Below are 19,200 nucleotides of genomic sequence, written 5' to 3' on the forward strand. Positions count from 1 at the left end.
CATGGTTTTGCAGGCTATACAAGAAGCATGGCAACCAGAATCTGCTTCTAGTGAGGGCTTCAGGGAGATTCCAATCAAGAGAGAAGGCAAAGGGGGGGACAGGTGTGTCAAAAGGAGAGAGAGAGAGAGAGAGAGAGAGAGAGAGAGAGAGAGAGAGAGAGAGAGAGAGAGAGAGGAGCCAAGCTCTTTTAAACAAAAAGAGAGCCAGCTCTCACACAAAGTAATAGAGAGACCTCACTCATTATCAAGTGGAGCGCATCAAGCCATTCATGAGGGATCTGGTCCCATGATCCAAACATCTCCTACTAGGCTCTATCTCTAAGACTGGGGATCAAATTTCAACATGAGATTTAAAGGGATCAAGCATCCAAATCATATCACTGATCAATGGAAAAGCGGGAAGGGTCATAAACATTTTAAATATTTTTACTCATTCTAAGATAAAATTAGCAACTCAGTGAGGCAAAGATAAAGATATTTTTGCAAGGTGAAGCTGAAATAATTGGCTTACTATTTAGGAAGAAGATAATGATTTTGTTGCATACTAGGTAAAGAAGGAAACAGATAAAGGGATAAATGATATAATAAATAGGTCAAAAATATAAGAAAAATATAGATTACCTTGGGAATATGGAAGATGTTTTTAAGGAGAACAAAAATACCAGAAATTATAAAGAAAAATATTAATAAATTTGACTGCAATAAGATTTGAAATGTCTGTTTTGATTTAAACTCAAGATATTTTCCCTTTTTCTTCTCAGATATATTTTCATAATAAGCAAAATAAATAAAAATGGATACATAAATTATATCTTTGATGAAACTATGGGAGATCTGAAACTCTGCATAGGTGAAATAGCCACAAAAAGCAGTGAGATTAAGCAAGAATATGGGATAAAGTAAAAAAATAGCCCCAGCCATTACTGAGTCTCTTAAGAGTAGTACTATAAAATAGACACTTCTGTTGGGTAAAGAGCATGACATGATGAGCAAACCCCAAATCCCTTATATGTGACAATTGTAGTAGAGTTTTATCCTTGGGTTCAATTTCCTTACTAATAGAGGTTGTAGAACTGAATAAAGAGTAACACCAAAAAATATATTATTCATTGGAAGTAGTATTTCGGTGAGACAAAGTAAATGAGTGAAATTCTGCATTATAAATAAGTCCTCTACTTGTGTTCTTTTGCCTAGAAACAAAGCATGTTAAAGCTCAAATCCACCATCTATGTTATAAGAAAAATTTCTAATTTAGAACAAAGCTCTGGTCTTTCTCTATTCAAAGTTTCTACAAATAGCTGATCCAGAATAGCTCATCTCTCCTTACTTAAAATTTATAATCAAAAGGAATCAGGGAAGCATATTGAAAATATCCTAAAAGAAAAATTAAGAAAGCTACAGGGAAAAGAAATCCATGACAGAAAAAAAACCCCAAAAAACCAAACCAAAACAAAAAAACATAAACTAGAGAAGTCAATTTCCATGGAGCAAAATAAAATTGTGCCTAAATATTTCTATAGGATTTAAAACAAAAACAAACAGAAAAACAATTGCCTCTATAAAAGTAAGAGCACAATGCAGAAATGTGAGAGTGCAGGGAAGAGATCATGAGATATAGAAAAAGGATAACGAAAGTGAACCAATAGACTTCAAGGAAGAGAAAGAATAAAAATTTGGAATGTTGTAGAATGAGCAGATGTTGGTCAAAGTATACAAAATTTCAGTTAGATGCAAGGAATATGTTCAAGAGATCTATTGTACCTCATGGTGATTGTAGTTAACTACAATGTACTGTATTTTTGAAAATTGCTAAGAGAGTAGACTTTAAGTGGTCTTGCCACAGAAAATACTAAGTATCTGAGGTAATGTATATATTAATTAGCTTGATTTGGCCATTCCACAATGTATACATATATCAAACCATTATATTGTATACCATAAATATATACTTTTTTATTGGCAAATAAAATTGTACAAGACAATTTTATTTGTCAATAAAAATTACTGTTATTAGCAATACTTTAAGAAAACCATGGAGCAATACAACAAAAGCAAGCAAAAAATGAATGTAAAAAGTTAAAAGTTATTAGAGACAAAATAATATGGTTGTAATAATTTTACAAATAATGGAGAGGCAGATGATGGAATAGATAAGTATTTCAGAAATAACTTTAAAAAACTTCCAAAAAATAACATAAATTATATCTACAAAATTAAAATGTACATTGCCTTTTAGGATACTGTATGGTAAATACCAACACATATCCTTATAAATTTTCTAGACTTCAACAGTAAAAAACCAAATCATAGGCAGGAGTCTTTTATATTTTCCTTTTTGCACTTTCCAAGTTTTTCATCATTTATATTATTTTTAAACAAGAAAAATGTATTGTGGCTATGGTAAGCCAAGACAAATGAGAAAAAGGGTAGTAACTATAACATGGATCCAGGGATAAGCCGTGTACCCATAGTAAATATTGGTTGTGGACTTTGTACTTTCAAGGATCTGATACAGAAAAGAAATTATCAGTAATTGTCTTTAAAAAGAAAACAATGTGGTCCATTAGGAAAAATATCAGTTTAGAGAACATTTTAATAGAACATGAACATGGTGTGGTGGAGATATAGTCTTTAGTGAGCATTTATCAGCAATATCTGCATTGTCAGTTAAATGATGGCTGGCAAAGCATTGTTGTATAATAGCATTTCTATGAGTATCTCTCTGGCAGTCTCTTTCAATTGAAAGACAAGAGGCCATAGAAGAAGGATTAATTGAATATTCATCAAAAATTAACTCTTTTAATTAACTTGTGTTTTCAATGTAATGGGCTTGCAGTTTTTTGCTGATAAATACATATTCTGTACATATTCCTTATTTTTACTATACACTTACTTAGTTGCTTTTGCCAAGTCACCTGTCATCAAGGTATAAAAAATAAGCTCGAGTGGCTCCAGGTAGTAGTTCATTCAGATGATCAATCCATATCCGGTGATCTCCTTTCTCTGAAAAAATGAGGTTAGTAACAATATACTATTTCTGTTTTTATAGAGTTTGATGATCCTTAAAATGTTTTGTATTCTTTGGGAACAGATAACATACAAATACAATTTGGGATAATTTTTATTCTTGCTGTCATGTAAATTTTGTACCCTTGGTACAGTTTTTAAACATACTAATTATCACACTGGGCTTGCACATTTTATTTTGTAAGCATTTATGGCTTTGCTGATATCCTTACAATGAAATTTGATTGTCTGGAGGAACTTCTTCAATGGGTTGTGCAGCATTTTTGCTTATGCTTCCTAAAAGACATTTTATAAATTTTATGGCAGTTTATAATAGTCTTCTTGGGGTAGCTAAGTGCTTTATTTATCATTAAAGGTAAGGCCATATGGGAAGCCTACCGACTTGAACTGTGGAGAGTCAGCAGCTTTGGAGTTGATAAGTCAAGGCTGTATTTAAGGGTTCTAAGGAGACCAAATATTTTATTCACAGAGTAATTCAGTGTATGTCTAAGGACTTCTTCCAAGAATACGCCTATCAGGAAAATGCTGAATATATAGTATTAGTGAGAAGGGAAGCAATTTTAGCTGCATATATCGCTGCCAAAGTGAGTTGGCTAGCATCCTGTAAGATATGCTTTAAGCACATAGATTTTTTTTGTATGAAGGCAACAATGTAACTCTTCATCTAAAACTAAAAGCTAAGCACTGTGAATTCTCTATCTTGCAGTACCTAGTTTTCCTCAAATTATAGGGTGAGGAATGTTTAGGCATTGCAGCGATTGAATAGACTAACTGTCTGAAGTAATTTTAAGTGCTTTGCAATAGCTGTGACTTCCAGGGCAAATCATATTCACTTTGAAGTTTAAATATCTCTTTTTTTCCCACCCACATGAACACATCGGTTAGAACATTTAAATACTGTTATCTCTATTATTAGCTAAACTACTGAAGAATTTGCCTGTAATATCTGCAACTGTCTTAAATAAGAAAATAATTATTCTTCTGTTCTCAAATTTTCATTACATGTTTGGAGACAAGTATTCAAAGTTTATACTTCATAGAGAAGGAAAAAAGACATTAAAAACCTCTCCTAGAATAAGTATCATTTCTTATAGACCTTCAGGTTTCCTTTTAGGGTAGTTAGCTTTTATCTTTGGGTTGAAATCAGGGTTCCATCTCACCCTGGCTGCACATTGGAATCACCTGGGGAGCTTTAAAATGTCCTGCCATGTGGATCCCAGACCCAATGTTTCTGAATTAATTGTTCTGAGATGTGTCCTGGACATTGGTTGAGTGATCATAAGAGGAAGCTGAGATGCAGGTTGTAGGTGACCCCTGCAACTCTCCTGATGCTGCTCCTACTGTTTGTCATGCCGTACATGACTCCAAGTCTTATGGTGTCAAGAGAGATGTAAAACCAGGAAAAGATTCTTAATTATTACAGTGGGAGATGAGATTTGTTACTCATATGAGTTTTTTTCCCCAAAGTAGTCTTTTTTAAAGCTACCCTACAGAATCATAACCTATATTCATGACTAAATAAGAAACTTGATGCCAGTAAAATCTCTGAGGATCCTTTGTATCAAAAAATTAGGTTGTCAGTATCCAAATAAAGGTACACTGGGGAGACACTTACCTCTGAATCTTTTGTGCTTCTACATATCTTGCAAACAGAGGCACCCACTGTCTTTTGTTCCAGACTGTCTTTTCCAGCATGTTTGTATATTGAATAGCCTTGGAAGATAGGAAGAATATCTCCCTCTGGAGTGAAGGGTAGGTAGGCTTAACACCCATTGCAAGAGATATCAGTTCTCTAAGTTCAGGATTTCTTTCCTATAGCACAAACCAGTCTGTACTCAGAGATTCATCTGGGACTGTTTACATCAGTGCTGTGGGACTTGGGGACAGGAAGAAGTGATGAAAATATGCTGATGCTCACACTTCTTGCTGTGCCATGAGTCATAAAGTCCTTTGTTTCTCTGGCCCAGGGGTCTCACCTCTTCTCTGAGCATCCATAACAGTAGACGGCTAGCCTATTAGCTTCCCAGTAGGCAAAATCTCAATCTCAGATCCTTCACAGTTACTGACAGGTAACAATGAGAAGACATTTTTAAGAAGTTAAAGAAAGAAAATTTGAGTTAAGAATTATTTCCAGTCATGGTGTCCTTCATGTAGTAAAGCTGTATGACATGTGGTAACCATGTAAATAATCAAGGAATACTATACTATACTCATGAGCCATTTTTGAGGCATCTAGAGATGAAGAGTTTCATTTGGTCAATACATGACTGGGGAAACTAACCAAAAGGACTGGTTGTAATCATTCAATTTATAAGTGGAGATTTAAGAATAAATTTGAGGGGAAGACAAGTGTTGAAGGTCAGAATGTCAATGTCCTAAGTCATAATAAATAGAACAAAAAAAACCCCTGAAAAATTGAGAGATACATAAAAAGAGAAAGGGAAAAGTCAAGTGGGCTCATGGATCATCACATAGATAATAAATGGAAGTAAAAAGATATATAAAGCTACTAATTCTAATATTAGAAGCCTAACTTAAAAATAGAGGACTCAAGTCATTATAAAATGTATTAGTATAAAGATAACTACTACGGCAATAATAAAACTTTACTAAACATGAAAAGAAATACAATAAAACAGCAAAGAAAAAAGTATACATAAATTAGAAATAGTAAATATAACAAAGCACACATAGTAAATATATCATAAGATAATATGAAAATTTGATGTCAAATATATCAATAAATATACATGGGCTTAGCTTCCTTACTAAAAGGGAAATATTTTCAAAGAGGTACACAAAACACAGTTAAAATAAAATGATTCAGGATGGCTAAAAATTAAGTTATGGGTGAGGGCACAGAGACAAATGCAAACAGGAAGAAAGCATGGGTTGAAATATTGACAGCAGGTGACTTAGAAGGCAAGCCAAAGGTAACAATGAGAGGAAGAAGGAAACTTTACAAAGTAAAAGATAAAATTCACCTTGAAAATAAAACAAGGGTCTTTTTTCACCAAACAACAAAAATTTTATAAAGCAGAAAATAGATAAGTATAAAGCAATAGTAAGTAGACTTTAAATAACATTCTAAGTCCAATATAGGTCAAGTAGACAAAAATGAATAAATATTATATATGGAAAGTTCCAACAACATAATGTAGATATTGAAAGAAATAGTAAATTGTGACAAATGGTGAGACACTGGCTGCCTCCCCCCTTAAACAGGGAACAAGGCAAAGATGTCTTCTTTTATCACTCTTATTAAACATTGTTCTGGAAGTTCTAGTTAGTGTAATAAGACAAGGAAAAAATAAAAGAATACATATGGTAAAGAAGAAATAATACTGTCTTTATTAACAAATGATAGATTGTCTATGTGGAAAATCTCAACAAATCTACTAAAATGTTTGTACCCCCCATAATATCCTGAATTTAAAAAAAATCTATACCAAAAGTAAACAAAACAGAACAAATCTACAAAAAAACTCATGACCTTGCAAGTATAACAAGATCATAGGACACAAAGTCAGTGTACAAAAATCAATTACTTTTTTATATATCGACAACGGGATAGTATATTTTTAAATAAAAAAAATACCATTCACAATTGAACCGAAGCAAGCAAAGAAACAAAACACTTTAGGTATATAAATATAACAAAAGATGCACAGGATCCATATGCCAAAAGTTGTAAAACATTTACTAAAAAACTCAAAGATTTAAATAAAGAGATATTATATTTTCATGTATTGGAAGACTCAATATTATTAAGATATTGATTCCTCCCAGCTTGATTTCTAGATTCAACACAATCCTTGTTAAAAGCTCAGCAAGCTATTTTGTAGAAATCGACAAACTGATTCTAAAGTTTATATGGAAACGTGAAAGACCTAGAATAGTCAATATAATGCTGAAGAAAAATAACAATGTTGAAGAAAACAATGTTGGAGGACACTACCTGATTTCAAAAACTAAAAAAGTTACAGTAATCAAGATGTGATATAAAGGCAAAAACTAGAAATCAAATCCAAGAGGAATTCTCACAACTATGCAATACATGGAAATAAGCAGCCTGCTGCTGAATAATCCTTGAGTCAATGACAAAATCATGATGGAAATAAAAAAAATTAACAACTTGAATGACAAAAGCAACTCATGCTCCCAAAATGCCTGGGACACAGCAAAAGCAGTTCTAAAGGGAATTGCATAGCCTTAAACGCCTACATCAGAAGGACAGAACATCGCAAGTTAACAACCTAATATCAAACCTCAATGAACTAGAAAAAGAAGACAAACAAACCCAAAGTTAGTATAAGAAAATAAATAAGAAAAATTGGAGCAGAACTAAACCAAATTGAAGAAAAAGAACAATACAAAAGATGAATGAAATGAAAAGTTGGTTCTTTGAAAAGATAAAATCAATAGACCACTAGCTAGATTAACCAGAAATAGAAGAAAAAGGATTAATAATAAACCAAATCAGAAATGAAAAAGGATGCATTACAACTAATACCAGAAAAATACAAAATATCATCTGTGACTACTATGAAAACTTCTATGCATAGAAACTAGAAAATACAGAGGAAATGGGCTGGGCATTGTGGCTCATGTCTGTAATCCTAGCACTCTGGGAGGCTGAGGCAGCAGGGTCACTTGAGGCCAGGAGTTCGAGACTAGCCTAAGCAAGAGGAAGACCCTGTCTCTACAAAAAATAGAAAAATTAGCTGCGCACGGTGGTGTGTGCCTGCTTAGGAGGCTGAGATAGGAGGATTGCTTGAGCCCAGGAGTTTAAGGTTGCAGTGAGCTATGATGATGCCACTGCACTCTAGCTAGGGTGACAGAGTGAGACTCTGTCTCAAAAAAATAAATAAATAAAATCAAAACCAAAAAAGAAAATATAGAGGAAATGGATACATTTTTGGAAACACACGACCTCCCAAGCTTGAATCAGGAAGAAATAGAAATCCTGAACAGACCAAAAATGAGCAGTGAGATTGAAACCGTAATGAAAAATCCCCTCCCCCAAAACAAAATCTGGAATGGATGGATTCACAGCTGATTTCTATCAGACTTACAAAAAAGAGCTGGCACCTATCCTAATGAAACTGTTCCATAACATCAAGAAGGAGGGAATCCTCCCTAACTTATTCTACAAAGCTAATCATCCCGATACCAAAGCCAAAAAGGACAAAACAGAAAAAGACAACTACAGACCAATAGCCTTCATGAATATAGATGCAAAAATACCCAACAAAATACCAGCAAACAGAATCCAAGAGCACATCAAACAGATAATTCACCATGACCAAATGGGTTTCATCCCAGTGATGCAAGGATGGTTCAACATACATAAATTGATAAATGTGATTCACAACATAAAGAGAATTAAAAACAACAATCATATGATCATCTCAATAGATGAAGAAAAAGCATTTGATAAAAGCCAGCACCACCACTTTATTTCACTACCTTACCTATGTCAGAATGGCCATTAATAATAAGGGAAAAAACAATAGGTTTTGGCTGGGATGCAGTGAAGAGGAAATGCTTAAATGCTGTTCCTGGGAATGTAAACTAGTACAACCTCTATGGAAAACAATATGGAGATTCTTAAGAGAACTAAAAGTAGAGCTACCATTCAATCCAACAATCCTATTGGGTATCTACCCAAAGGGAAAGAAGTCATTTTATTAAAAACACACACACACACACACACGTGCACCCGAATGTTTATCAAAGCACAATTCACAATTTCAAAGATATTGCATCAATCTACATGCCATCAACTGATCAGTGTATAAAGGAAATGTGGTATATCTATACCATCGAGTACTACTTAACCATAAAAAGGAAAGAAACAGTGTCTTTTATAGCAAATTAGGTGGAACTTGAGACCATTATCTCAAGTTAAGTATCTCAGGAATGGTAAAACAATTACCACACGTTCTCACTTATAAGTGGAGCTAAATCAGGTTTATATATAGTCATAAAGTAGTACAATGGACATTGAAAACTATGAAGGATGAGGGTAGTGAGGGATAAAAATCTACCTGTCAGGTACAATGTACAGTATTCTGGTGATGGGTGTACTAAAAGCCCTGACTTTATACAGTTTATCCCCCAAATCTATTGAAATAAAAACAAAAAGAAACTGAAAAGACAAGCCACAGACTTGGGATTTGCAAGTCACATATCTCATGAAGAACTTGTATCTAATGTATACAAAATATTCTTAAAAGTCAACCGTAAGAAAAAAAAACACCACAATTTAAAATGAGGTGTGGTGTGGTGGCTCACACCTATAATCCTAGCACTCTGGGAGGCCGAGGGGGGGGAACACTCGAGGTCAGGAGTTCAAGACCAGCCTGACCAAGAGCAAGACCTTGTCTCTACTAAAAATAGAAAGAAATTAGCTGGACAACTAAAAATATATAGAAAAAAATTAGATGGGCATGGTGGCGCATGTCTATAGTCCCAGCTACTTGGGAGGCTGAAGCAGAAGGATTGCTTAAGTCCAGGAATTTGAAGTTGCTGTGAGCTAGGCTGACGCCATGGCACTATAGCCTGGGCAACAGAGTGAGATTCTGTCTCAAAAAAAAAAGTTTGCATACTAGATGAATCAATTTATATGATGTTATAAAATAGTCACAACTATAAATACACTAAAAAGTTCAGTGCAGCCAGTGGGCTGGGGGAGGGTTGAATAGATGATGCATATGGGACTTTTTAGAAACTATTCTGTATGGTATTGCAATGTTGCATACTTTACATTATGCAGTTGTCAAAATGTATCGAACTCTATAGCACAAAAAGTGAATCTTAATGTATGCAAATGTATTTCAGGGGATCCCTGATGGAAAACAGAGCATGACACAAGAATCTATATTACAAGTGCATGAAAAACTTTACTGAAAGGAGTGGGGGAAAAGAGTGCTGACCTAAGTAATTTTGAATATTAATTGGAATTTTGGATATTAAGTGAAGTCTGTGAATCTAAAGGTAAGAAGAGCTGTAAATGAGCATTGTACTCTAATTCATAATAGTTATATCCCACAGGGATATGGGCTAATTATTCTGAAACCACTACTCAAGTACACAAATTAAAAAAATTAAGTAAATTGATCCTGGGTGTAAGGTTTCTCACTGTAGGCATGGGAGGAAATAGACAAGCAAGGGCAGAAGGTTAGATTGATCTGTATGGTAATAGATTAGAGTTGGAGACATCAGTATGAACTCATGTTTAGCATAAGACATATAAATACAGACAGAAATATTTATGTATGTATATGTAGATGGAGTAGTATACACATACATATTTCCCTGCTCTTTCATCTGAGAGGACCTAGAATAAGTGACATTTTACTAGCAATAAACATACCTAGCACCTAGATCTTGGTTTCTAATATCATTTTCAATAAAAAGGGGCTAGGGTTCCTTGGAAAAATGGCTAATTCTTGAGCTGGAACCAGGAATACACAAGATGAGCTCAGAATGTCAGATAGCTTCAGAAAGTATTAAAGTGCTCAAGAAATCACAATGATGAGGGTGTCTTAAAGGGACACAGGAACAAAATAAAGGAGTTCCCAATGGCCAAAGGTGGAAAAATTTGAGCAACAAGATTAATTAAGTGATATTGGATTATAATTCAAAGTATAAAATAAAAGTGCATGAACCAATTTATGTAGATACTTTGCTCTCAAGGAGATGAAGCATAACTCCCTGATTCAAGTGTGGGCTGAACATAACAACTTCTTTCCAATAAGAATGCTAAGGAAAGGAGAAGAGTAACTACAGTGGATAAATTTGATAAATACTGCTTCATCCAAGTGACCAAGGTTGACATCAACAATGATAAGTTATATTGAAAATACACCCTTTATATTATGTTATACTAGCATTATATGAGAATGGCAATTTACTTTTTTTTTTCTTCTTTTTTTTTTATTTCAGCATATTATGGGGGTACAGATTTTAAGGTTTCAATAAATGCCCATTTCCCCTCCTCCCCCCACAAGTCTGAGTCTCCAGCATGACTATCTCCCAGATGGTGCACATCTCACTCATTATATATGTATATACCCACCCCCCTCCCCCCTGCCCAATACCCTATTTCTGCAGTACCTATGTGACCACTTAGGTGTTGTTCAGTTAATACCAATTTGCTGGTGAGTATATGTGGTGCTTGTTTTTCCATTCTTGGGAAACTTCACTTAATAGTATGGGTTCTAGCTCTAACCAGGAAAATATAAGATGTGCTATATCACCATTGTTTCTTAGAGCTGAATAGTACTCCATGGTATACATATAGCACATTTTATTAATCCATTCTTGGATTGATGGGCACTTGGGCTGTTTCCACAGCCTTGCAATTATGAATTGTGCTGCTATAAACATTCGAGTGCAGGTGTCTTTTTTGTAGAGTGTCATTGAATCTTTTGGGTAGATGCTCAGCAATGGGGTTGCTGGATCAAATGGTAGATTCACTTATATCGCTTTAAGGTATCTCCATATTGCTTTCCACAGAGGTTGAACTAATTTGCAGTCCCACCAGCAGTGTAGGAGTACAGAAGTTTTTAATTTCCATCTTGATTTCTTCATTTATGAAGTAATCATTTAGTAGGAGGTTGTTTAATTTCCACGTTTTTGTGTAGAAATGTGAGTTTCTGTTAGGGTTGATTTCTACTTTTATTTCACTGTGATCTGAGAAGGTACATGGTATGATTTCTATTTTTTTAAATTTCTTGGGATTTACTTTGTGTCCTAGGATATGGTCAATCTTAGAGAATGTCCCGTGAGCTGATGAGAAGAACGTATATTCAGTGGATTTTGGGTAGAATGTCCTGTAGATGTCAGTCAGACCCGGTTGTTCCAAGGTTTTGTTTAAGTCCATTATTTCTTTATTAATTTTCTGTTTGGAGGATCTGTCTTGTGCCATCAGTGGGGTGTTGAAATCTCCAGTGATTATGGAGTTGCTATTAATCCATTTGCTTAGATCCAGTAAGGTTTGCTTTATGAAACTGGGTGCACCTAAGTTGGGTGCATATATATTTAAAATTGTTATCTCTTCTTGTTGAACTGTGCCCTTCACCATTATATAATGACCCTCTTTGTCTTTCACTACTTTTGTTGGTTTAAAAACTAAATCGTCTGAAATTAGAACTGCCACACCAGCCTTCTTTTGGCTTCCACTTGGCTGGAATACTGATCTCCACCCTTTTACTTTTAGTCTATATGCATCCTTGCAGGTTAGATGTGTTTCCTGAAGACAGCATGTACTTGGCCTGTATTTTCTTATTCATTCAGCCAGCCTATGTCTCTTGAGTGGAGAGTTTAAACCATTCACATTTATTGAGAGAACTGATAGGTAAGGTAGATTACTGTTCATTCTGTTGAGTTGGATGTTGTTGCTTTGATTTCTGTCTTGAGCCATTGTATTATCTGGCCTTTAATCTTTGGGTTTTGGTTGTTTTTATATTCGTGAGTTTTTATTATGGTGTTCTGTGCGTAACACTGTTTTGAGTACTTCTTGTAGGGCTGGTCTTGTCTTGGTGAATTCTCTGAGGCCTTGGTCGTCTGAGAATGTCTTTATTTCTCCTTCATATATGAAGCTTAGTTTTGCAGGGAAAAAGATTCTAGGGTGGGCATTGTTTTGTTTCAGAAGAGTGAGAATGCCCAAGTCTCTCCTTGCTTGTAAAGTCTCATTAGAGAAGTCTGGTGTTATTCAAATTGGCTTTCCCTTGTATGTCACTTGCTTCTTTCGTCTTACAGCTCTTAGAAGGGACTCTTTAGTTGATATTTTGGTCAGTCTGATTACTGCATGTCGTGACGTCTTCCTGTTTGCATTGAATCTCCCAGGGGTCCTCTGAGCTTCTTGAACTTGTATATCAAGATTTTGAGCAAGGCCTGGGAAATTTTCCTCTATTATATCTTCAAATATCTTGTCCAACCCTTGAGTGTTGTCCTCTTCCCCTTCTGGTAACTCTATGACCCTCACATTAGGTTTCTTCACATAATCCCACAGCTCTTGTAGGCTTTGCTCTTTTCTCTTGTTTCTCTGCTCTATCTCTGTGATGGTTTTATTTAGTTGGAGGGTGTTATCTTCAATCCCTGAGATTCTTTCTTCTGTTTGATCTACCCTGTTCTTGAGACTTTCCACTGTATTTTGTAGTTCCCTGAATTGATTCTTCATTTCCAGGAGTTCGGTTAAACTTTTCTTCATTGTGTCTATTTCTTTAGTGAACTTTTTGTTCTAGGTCCTCGAGGCTTTTTGTGGTTTCTTTGTGTTGGTTATTGAGTTGTTGTTGCAGCTCGGTGAGTGTTCTTATGATCCACATACGAAATTCCTCTTCTGTCATTTTGGTTGCCTGATTTGGGTTGGTGTCCGTTTCTAGGGGGCTGGTGCTCCTCTTTGGGGGTGTGTTTTCTGTTTGGTTCTTCATATTTCTTGAGTTCCTTTGCTGATTTCTTCCCATGTCGATCAGTTGTTGTTTCTTTCTTTTAGGTTTTTGTTTGGCTATTCACACGCCTTGTTTAGTTTCTGAGCCATTAGGTGGTGTCTGTGGGTGAGATTCGACCAATCCCTGTATAATGAGTCAGTGGGTGCCGTGAAAAGGCTGTGCAGGATGCCATCCCTGTCAGTAGGTGGCGCTTGCTTGGAGAAACAGGCTATGCTGTTTTTTTGTGTCCTGTTATCAGCTCTTGTTTTAGGCGGATCTGGGTTGGGTAAGCCTGCCCTCAGGCACCACCAATGCCGTTAGCAGGGGTCAAAGTTCTGTTCTCTGTTTCCAGGAAAAGTTGTCAGGGCGGGGCTGGAATGGTCCCACTCAGCCAGAAAGTCTGCTTGTGGGGGTGGGCCTTTCTGAGACTCGAAGTCTGGAGCAGGCCTCACTTCTTTCCACCTTCCCCAACTCTGCAGCTACTCCTGGGCCTCTGCCAGAAGGCCAGACCACACGTCACCAGGCCTCCTCGGATTGTGATGCCGGCGGGGAGGTTCCCTGCGGCAGAAACGTTGCCTGGGCTGGGCGCACAGCCTCCCTTTGGGGGGAGGGTTGCCCTCTAGGATGCTTATCTTCCCCTGGAGGCACACACACCTCAGCAGGCAGTTCACAAATATCCCTTCTGTGCCCCGGGCAATGCTAGCCCTAGGTGCATGGGATCTGGTCTGCAGGTCCGACCTCTGGGTCCCAGGGTTCAAACTGTATCCCCACCAGGGAGAGGATTTCCAGTCCCAATTCACCCACAGGGAGCCCAAGCTGTGTCTCTGTCTCTCTGCCTCTGAGTCGGCACCATTCTCCTGGGAACACTGTGCCAGCAGCACCTGGGAGGGCTGGTGGGTAGGGAGCTCACAGTCTGAGTTCCCCTTAGTCAGCTGCAGGGTCCCAAAAAGGGAAGGTCCCGTTCCCTGGAGGTGCCTCCGGCTGGTGGCTGTATTGTCTCTCTGGGCAGCCGTGGGTAGGGTTGGCGGAGGGGAGGAGGAGGCAATATGGCGCCTGCCGTGCAGCTTGGGTCTGTGCACACGGAGGTGCCCCAAGGGAGTTGGGAGTCTGGTGCCGCCTGCTACAGCCTCACTGCTAGCTGGCGGCGGCTGTCTCTGGGCTTTTGTCCGCAGGTCTGTCCACTCGCTGAGGAGCCCACCAGCAGTCCCAAATGCAGGGGAGGGGAAACAGCAAATCCACCTACCCTTGCCGCTGGTCTCCGGGCTGCTCCGGCGGTCTCAGCTTCCAGTTCTCCTCTGCAGCCTCCTCCTGTGGAGTCTCCCGGGGTCTCAGGTAGCCCTCCTTCCGGCCCTCGTCTGCTGTATGCTCGTCTTCTTGCTTCTTTTTTCTAATTTCTGCTAGAATCTGTCTTTTCTGCAGAGACACTCTGTCTGGCGGTGTTTCTCGTCCGCTATCTTCGGCAATTTACTTTTGAGGTCTCCTTTTACTCCAGTCATACTAATTTTGTGGTCTTCTTTCCTAAACTCCATAACCCCATAACATCTTCATAAATAGAAATTAAACAAATCATGAAAAAAAAAAAAAAAAACATTGGATAGATCCCAGTCAAGGGAGAATCTGACTAGTGCTCCACAAAACTGTCAAAGTCATCAGAAACAAGGAAAAGGCTGAGGAACAAAGTGCTAAACAGCCAGTAGGAACTTAAAGAGGAGCAAAAATGACATCTTTATGGGGCTTGGAATAGAGAAGGTGCATTATGTAAAAACTAAAATCAAGAAAATCTGAATAACGTATAGAATTTAGTTAATAGTCATATATCGGTATTGTTTCATTAATAGCCATGAAATACTACACAAATATAAGATGATAACAATGAGGAAAACTGGGTACAGGGTTATATGAGACCTTTTTTTAGTATCTTCATGAATTTTCTATAAATCTGAAACTATTATAAAACAAAAATTATTAAATATAAAATTCAAAAATATATGGAAAAATATCAAAATTAACATGAAAAGACAGAAGAAAAACTTGGTTAGAAATATTTCAATTTCTATTTGTAAAGATCTCTAAAAAATTTAGGTAAAAATTTTCTAAACCTAATAGAAAAACAACAAAGATAGCTAATTAACAGAAAAAATACCCTTTAAACAAACAAAAATGTCTGCTCAAATTTACTCCAACAGAGAGAAACACAAATTAAGACTATAATTGAATACCCTTTTCAACAGTCAGACTGGCAACAATTTAAAACCTTGACAAAAATACTCAATTGATGAGGCTTAGAATAAGGCACTTTCACACATTATTAATGGAACTTCAAAATGTTACAAATTTATGATGATAAATTTGCAAATATCTAACAAATTTATATATGCTCAACCTTTGACAAGCAAATTCACTTCTAGGAATTTACCCTGATGGTCATCTGCACAAATATGAAACAATATATGTTGTTATTAATTTGCTAGATTTAACCATTTCACAATGTATATGTACTTCAAGACATCATGTTGTACATGATAAAAACATAAAATGTTATCTGTCAATTTAAAAAAATATTGAAGACAACTTAGATACTTGTCCATTATGAATTTACATTCATAAAATTGAAAAATAAAATTGATAAAAAAGAATTTAAAAACACACTTGGGAAATACACAAAATGTTCTCAAATGGACAATGAAACCAGAGTAAATAATTAATTCAAGTAATTATTGAACATAGTACTTTTGCTGTATGTTTTTAGTGAGATATATTCTAGCACACATATAAAATTTCCCAATAACTATAAGGAAATTAGACTTTAGTATGTTTGCTGTTAGACATGATGTTGGTGCTGTATTTATAAAACTATTTTGTACGTGTTTTAGGGTAAAACATATGTATAAGGTAAAAATACTCTTGGACTTTTATTGTGGGTGAAGGGAGATGCCATTATGGAATAATAAAAGATAAGAAGAATCCTATGTTGAAAAAATATAAGTATATTCACATGTAAATTCCCATATATTATATATAGTATATATCCTCCTATATATTTAAACAATTGTCTATGTAATTCAATACTTGCCATTCACCTATATGTATGCATATAAACATATAAAGTTCAACTCTGTGTATGTACGTGTTTACATTCCTAGATCTGTCCCTGAAAGTGTCTAGAAGCAATGACAACACACTTACAATAAGCAATTAGTATAACTTAGTGATACATTTAGAATTCTAAATATCTTTTCCTATTAAAAGGGATTTTGACTTCTTGGAAAAATAGCTGCTTTCATATGTGGGCATAGGAAAGTACAAATTCATCACGGAACATCTTGTGACAGAAAACATGGAAATACTCAAAGTTATGGTCAGGCCAAAAGGATCTAAGAACCAGCTTGAAGCAGTCCAAATTTGGCATAATTAAGCTTCAGAAAGAAGAATGATGATAATGGAATATAACACATGGAATAAATAAAAAAGAAACGAGTCCATATTGATATTAAAAGAAAAAATAAATTAAAATTGGAGAGACAGAGAGAGTTAGAGAAAAAGAGAAGGTGAAAAGCTCTTTTTCACAGAAGAATGCCAGGTAATAAAACTAGAAAGGATGATGAAATTAGAAAATTACCATTTTGTAACTCCCAATTTGATTCAAATGTAGATAATCTATTTGTTCATCCACCAAATACCCCTTGATTTTTTCTTTATAATGGAAATACTAAACAAGTAATTTCAAGCTTTACATAGCCAGTAGTAACACAGCCTGACATATGCCTTCTGATGTGATTCAATGCCACCAATATAGTGTTCTTGCTAGAAAACTTTGACCTGAATTTCAACACAAGATGAATCAATAATGTGAGCTTTTCTGAAAGACAACTGACCTGAATTCTTAAAAGGATTCAGTGGCGTAGAGAACAAAGGGGGGGGGGTTGTTCTAGATTTCAGGAGACAAATGAAATATAAAGATTAAATCCAAAGTGTAATATTGATTGGATCCCAGATGGGGAAAAAATAAGGTATAAAGGACATTTTTGAAAAAATAGAGGAATTTTATTATAGCTTTTTCCTTTGAATTATATTGTATAAATGTTGATTTTCTTAGGTGTGATAATGGTATTATGATTATATAGAAGAATGCCATTTTTCTTGAGAGTTTATGATTAAATATTTGGGGATATAAAGTCATGATGCCTATAGCCTACTGGAGGATGGTATGGAAAAATGGAAATATCTTTCTCATATTCTCCTTCTCTCTTTCTCCCCCCACCTCTCTCTCTCTCTACATATATATATATATATATATATATATCACATACACACATTCATATATGCACATATATACATATATACCATGCACATATATATGTATATGTGCATATATATATACACAGATACCTATCAACACATACATACATTGTGAGTGTGGGGTGTGTGTGTGTGTGTGTATATATATACACATACATAGAAAGAGAGAGAGAGAGAGACATATAGACAGATGCAGAGAGACAGGGAGATGGGATGCTGGAGTGTGGAGAGATGTAAACAGTTGGTTAAGAGTTCATTATCTTGTTCTTTGAACTTGTGAGTTTGAAATCTTTCAAAATAACAAAAAAGAGATTCTCTAATCAACTTCCACATTCTTCTTTTCTACATTATTGAAGTTTTTACAGCAATTCCATAACCCCTGTCTTTGGTCATTTAGAAACTTTTGTTCATGGAAACTCTCACCCTGTTAATAGCTCTTACAATATTAGCTTCCAGTGAATTTTGCATTATGTCCTTGAAAGGAAATAGGTAATAGCCAGAAGAAAGTTCATTAAAATGGTTCCTCATTGCAATATTTAACACATTCTGAAAAGTGATATGAGATCAATAAAAAGTGTGGCTTGTCATTTTCCACTTTTCTTCTGTTCTGAATGTTACCTTAGAACACTGAAAAATTTGTGTAGTTAGTTATGGCGATAGAATCAATGTCTAAAGGTGATATGTCTAATGTGTCATTATATCATCTAACATACATACACTGGGTGGTTTTTAAAATACTCTCATGTCAGATCTTGGGATATTTTAATTTTTAATATAATTTTCCTTAAAACTCTACAATAGCATTGCATTTTCAAACTTGAAATTATAATAAATAACATATTTCCTTATCTTTTCAATTGCATAAAGCCACTTCCAGGTAAATTGAGAAAATTTAATTTCTTTAAAAATAAAATCATTAGGCAAGATTTCCTGCATTACATATGAACACACATGTGCAAACTATTAGATAGGGTAAGTGTGTTTTTAAAAGAGAAAGGAAAATTATATGGAATTCATAACAGCCAAGGAAATGAGAGAGAGATGATATTAACTAGTCTTGGGATTTTAAATTAGAACGAATTACATAGTAAGACATAAAATCCTAAATATTTCAATGTTTGAGATCTGAAATGCATTATTTTTTGCTGACATGTTTCCCAATTTATATTCTTAATACTTCTTAATGTCCTTATTATACTGCTCAATGAGAGGCAGAACTGTAGCACTTGAAAGCAATTTGACAGACAGTAGCCATCAACTGAGTGTTGGCAGTATCTGTTTTATGTCTTTCAGGACTTGCTGCCAGCATATGGTGTGGAAAGATAGTTGGCCTTTCAGAGAATCCTCTCAGGAGCTTGCTTCCACAGAAGAGAGAGATGAGCTTGTTCTTCGAAAAATGTCTGGTGAGTTTAATGATTCATGATGGAAATGTCTATGG

At 35.6% G+C, this 19,200-nt stretch overlaps 1 long non-coding RNA gene across 1 annotated transcript in view; it reads left to right on the forward strand.

The window, feature by feature from the left end:
- The first annotated feature begins 9,940 nt into the window (after positions 1 to 9,940).
- Positions 9,941 to 19,200, forward strand: part of LOC105879378 (uncharacterized) — a 367,989-nt gene continuing 358,729 nt past the window's right edge. Inside the window, exons 1-2 of the long non-coding RNA XR_012921008.1 lie at positions 9,941 to 10,026; positions 19,056 to 19,165. This is a non-coding gene — a long non-coding RNA (uncharacterized LOC105879378). The remainder of the gene's footprint in view (positions 10,027 to 19,055; positions 19,166 to 19,200) is intronic.

The sequence above is a fragment of the Microcebus murinus genome, chromosome 9 (genome assembly GCF_040939455.1).
Source record: "Microcebus murinus isolate Inina chromosome 9, M.murinus_Inina_mat1.0, whole genome shotgun sequence".
Classification (NCBI taxonomy): Eukaryota; Metazoa; Chordata; class Mammalia; order Primates; family Cheirogaleidae; genus Microcebus; species Microcebus murinus.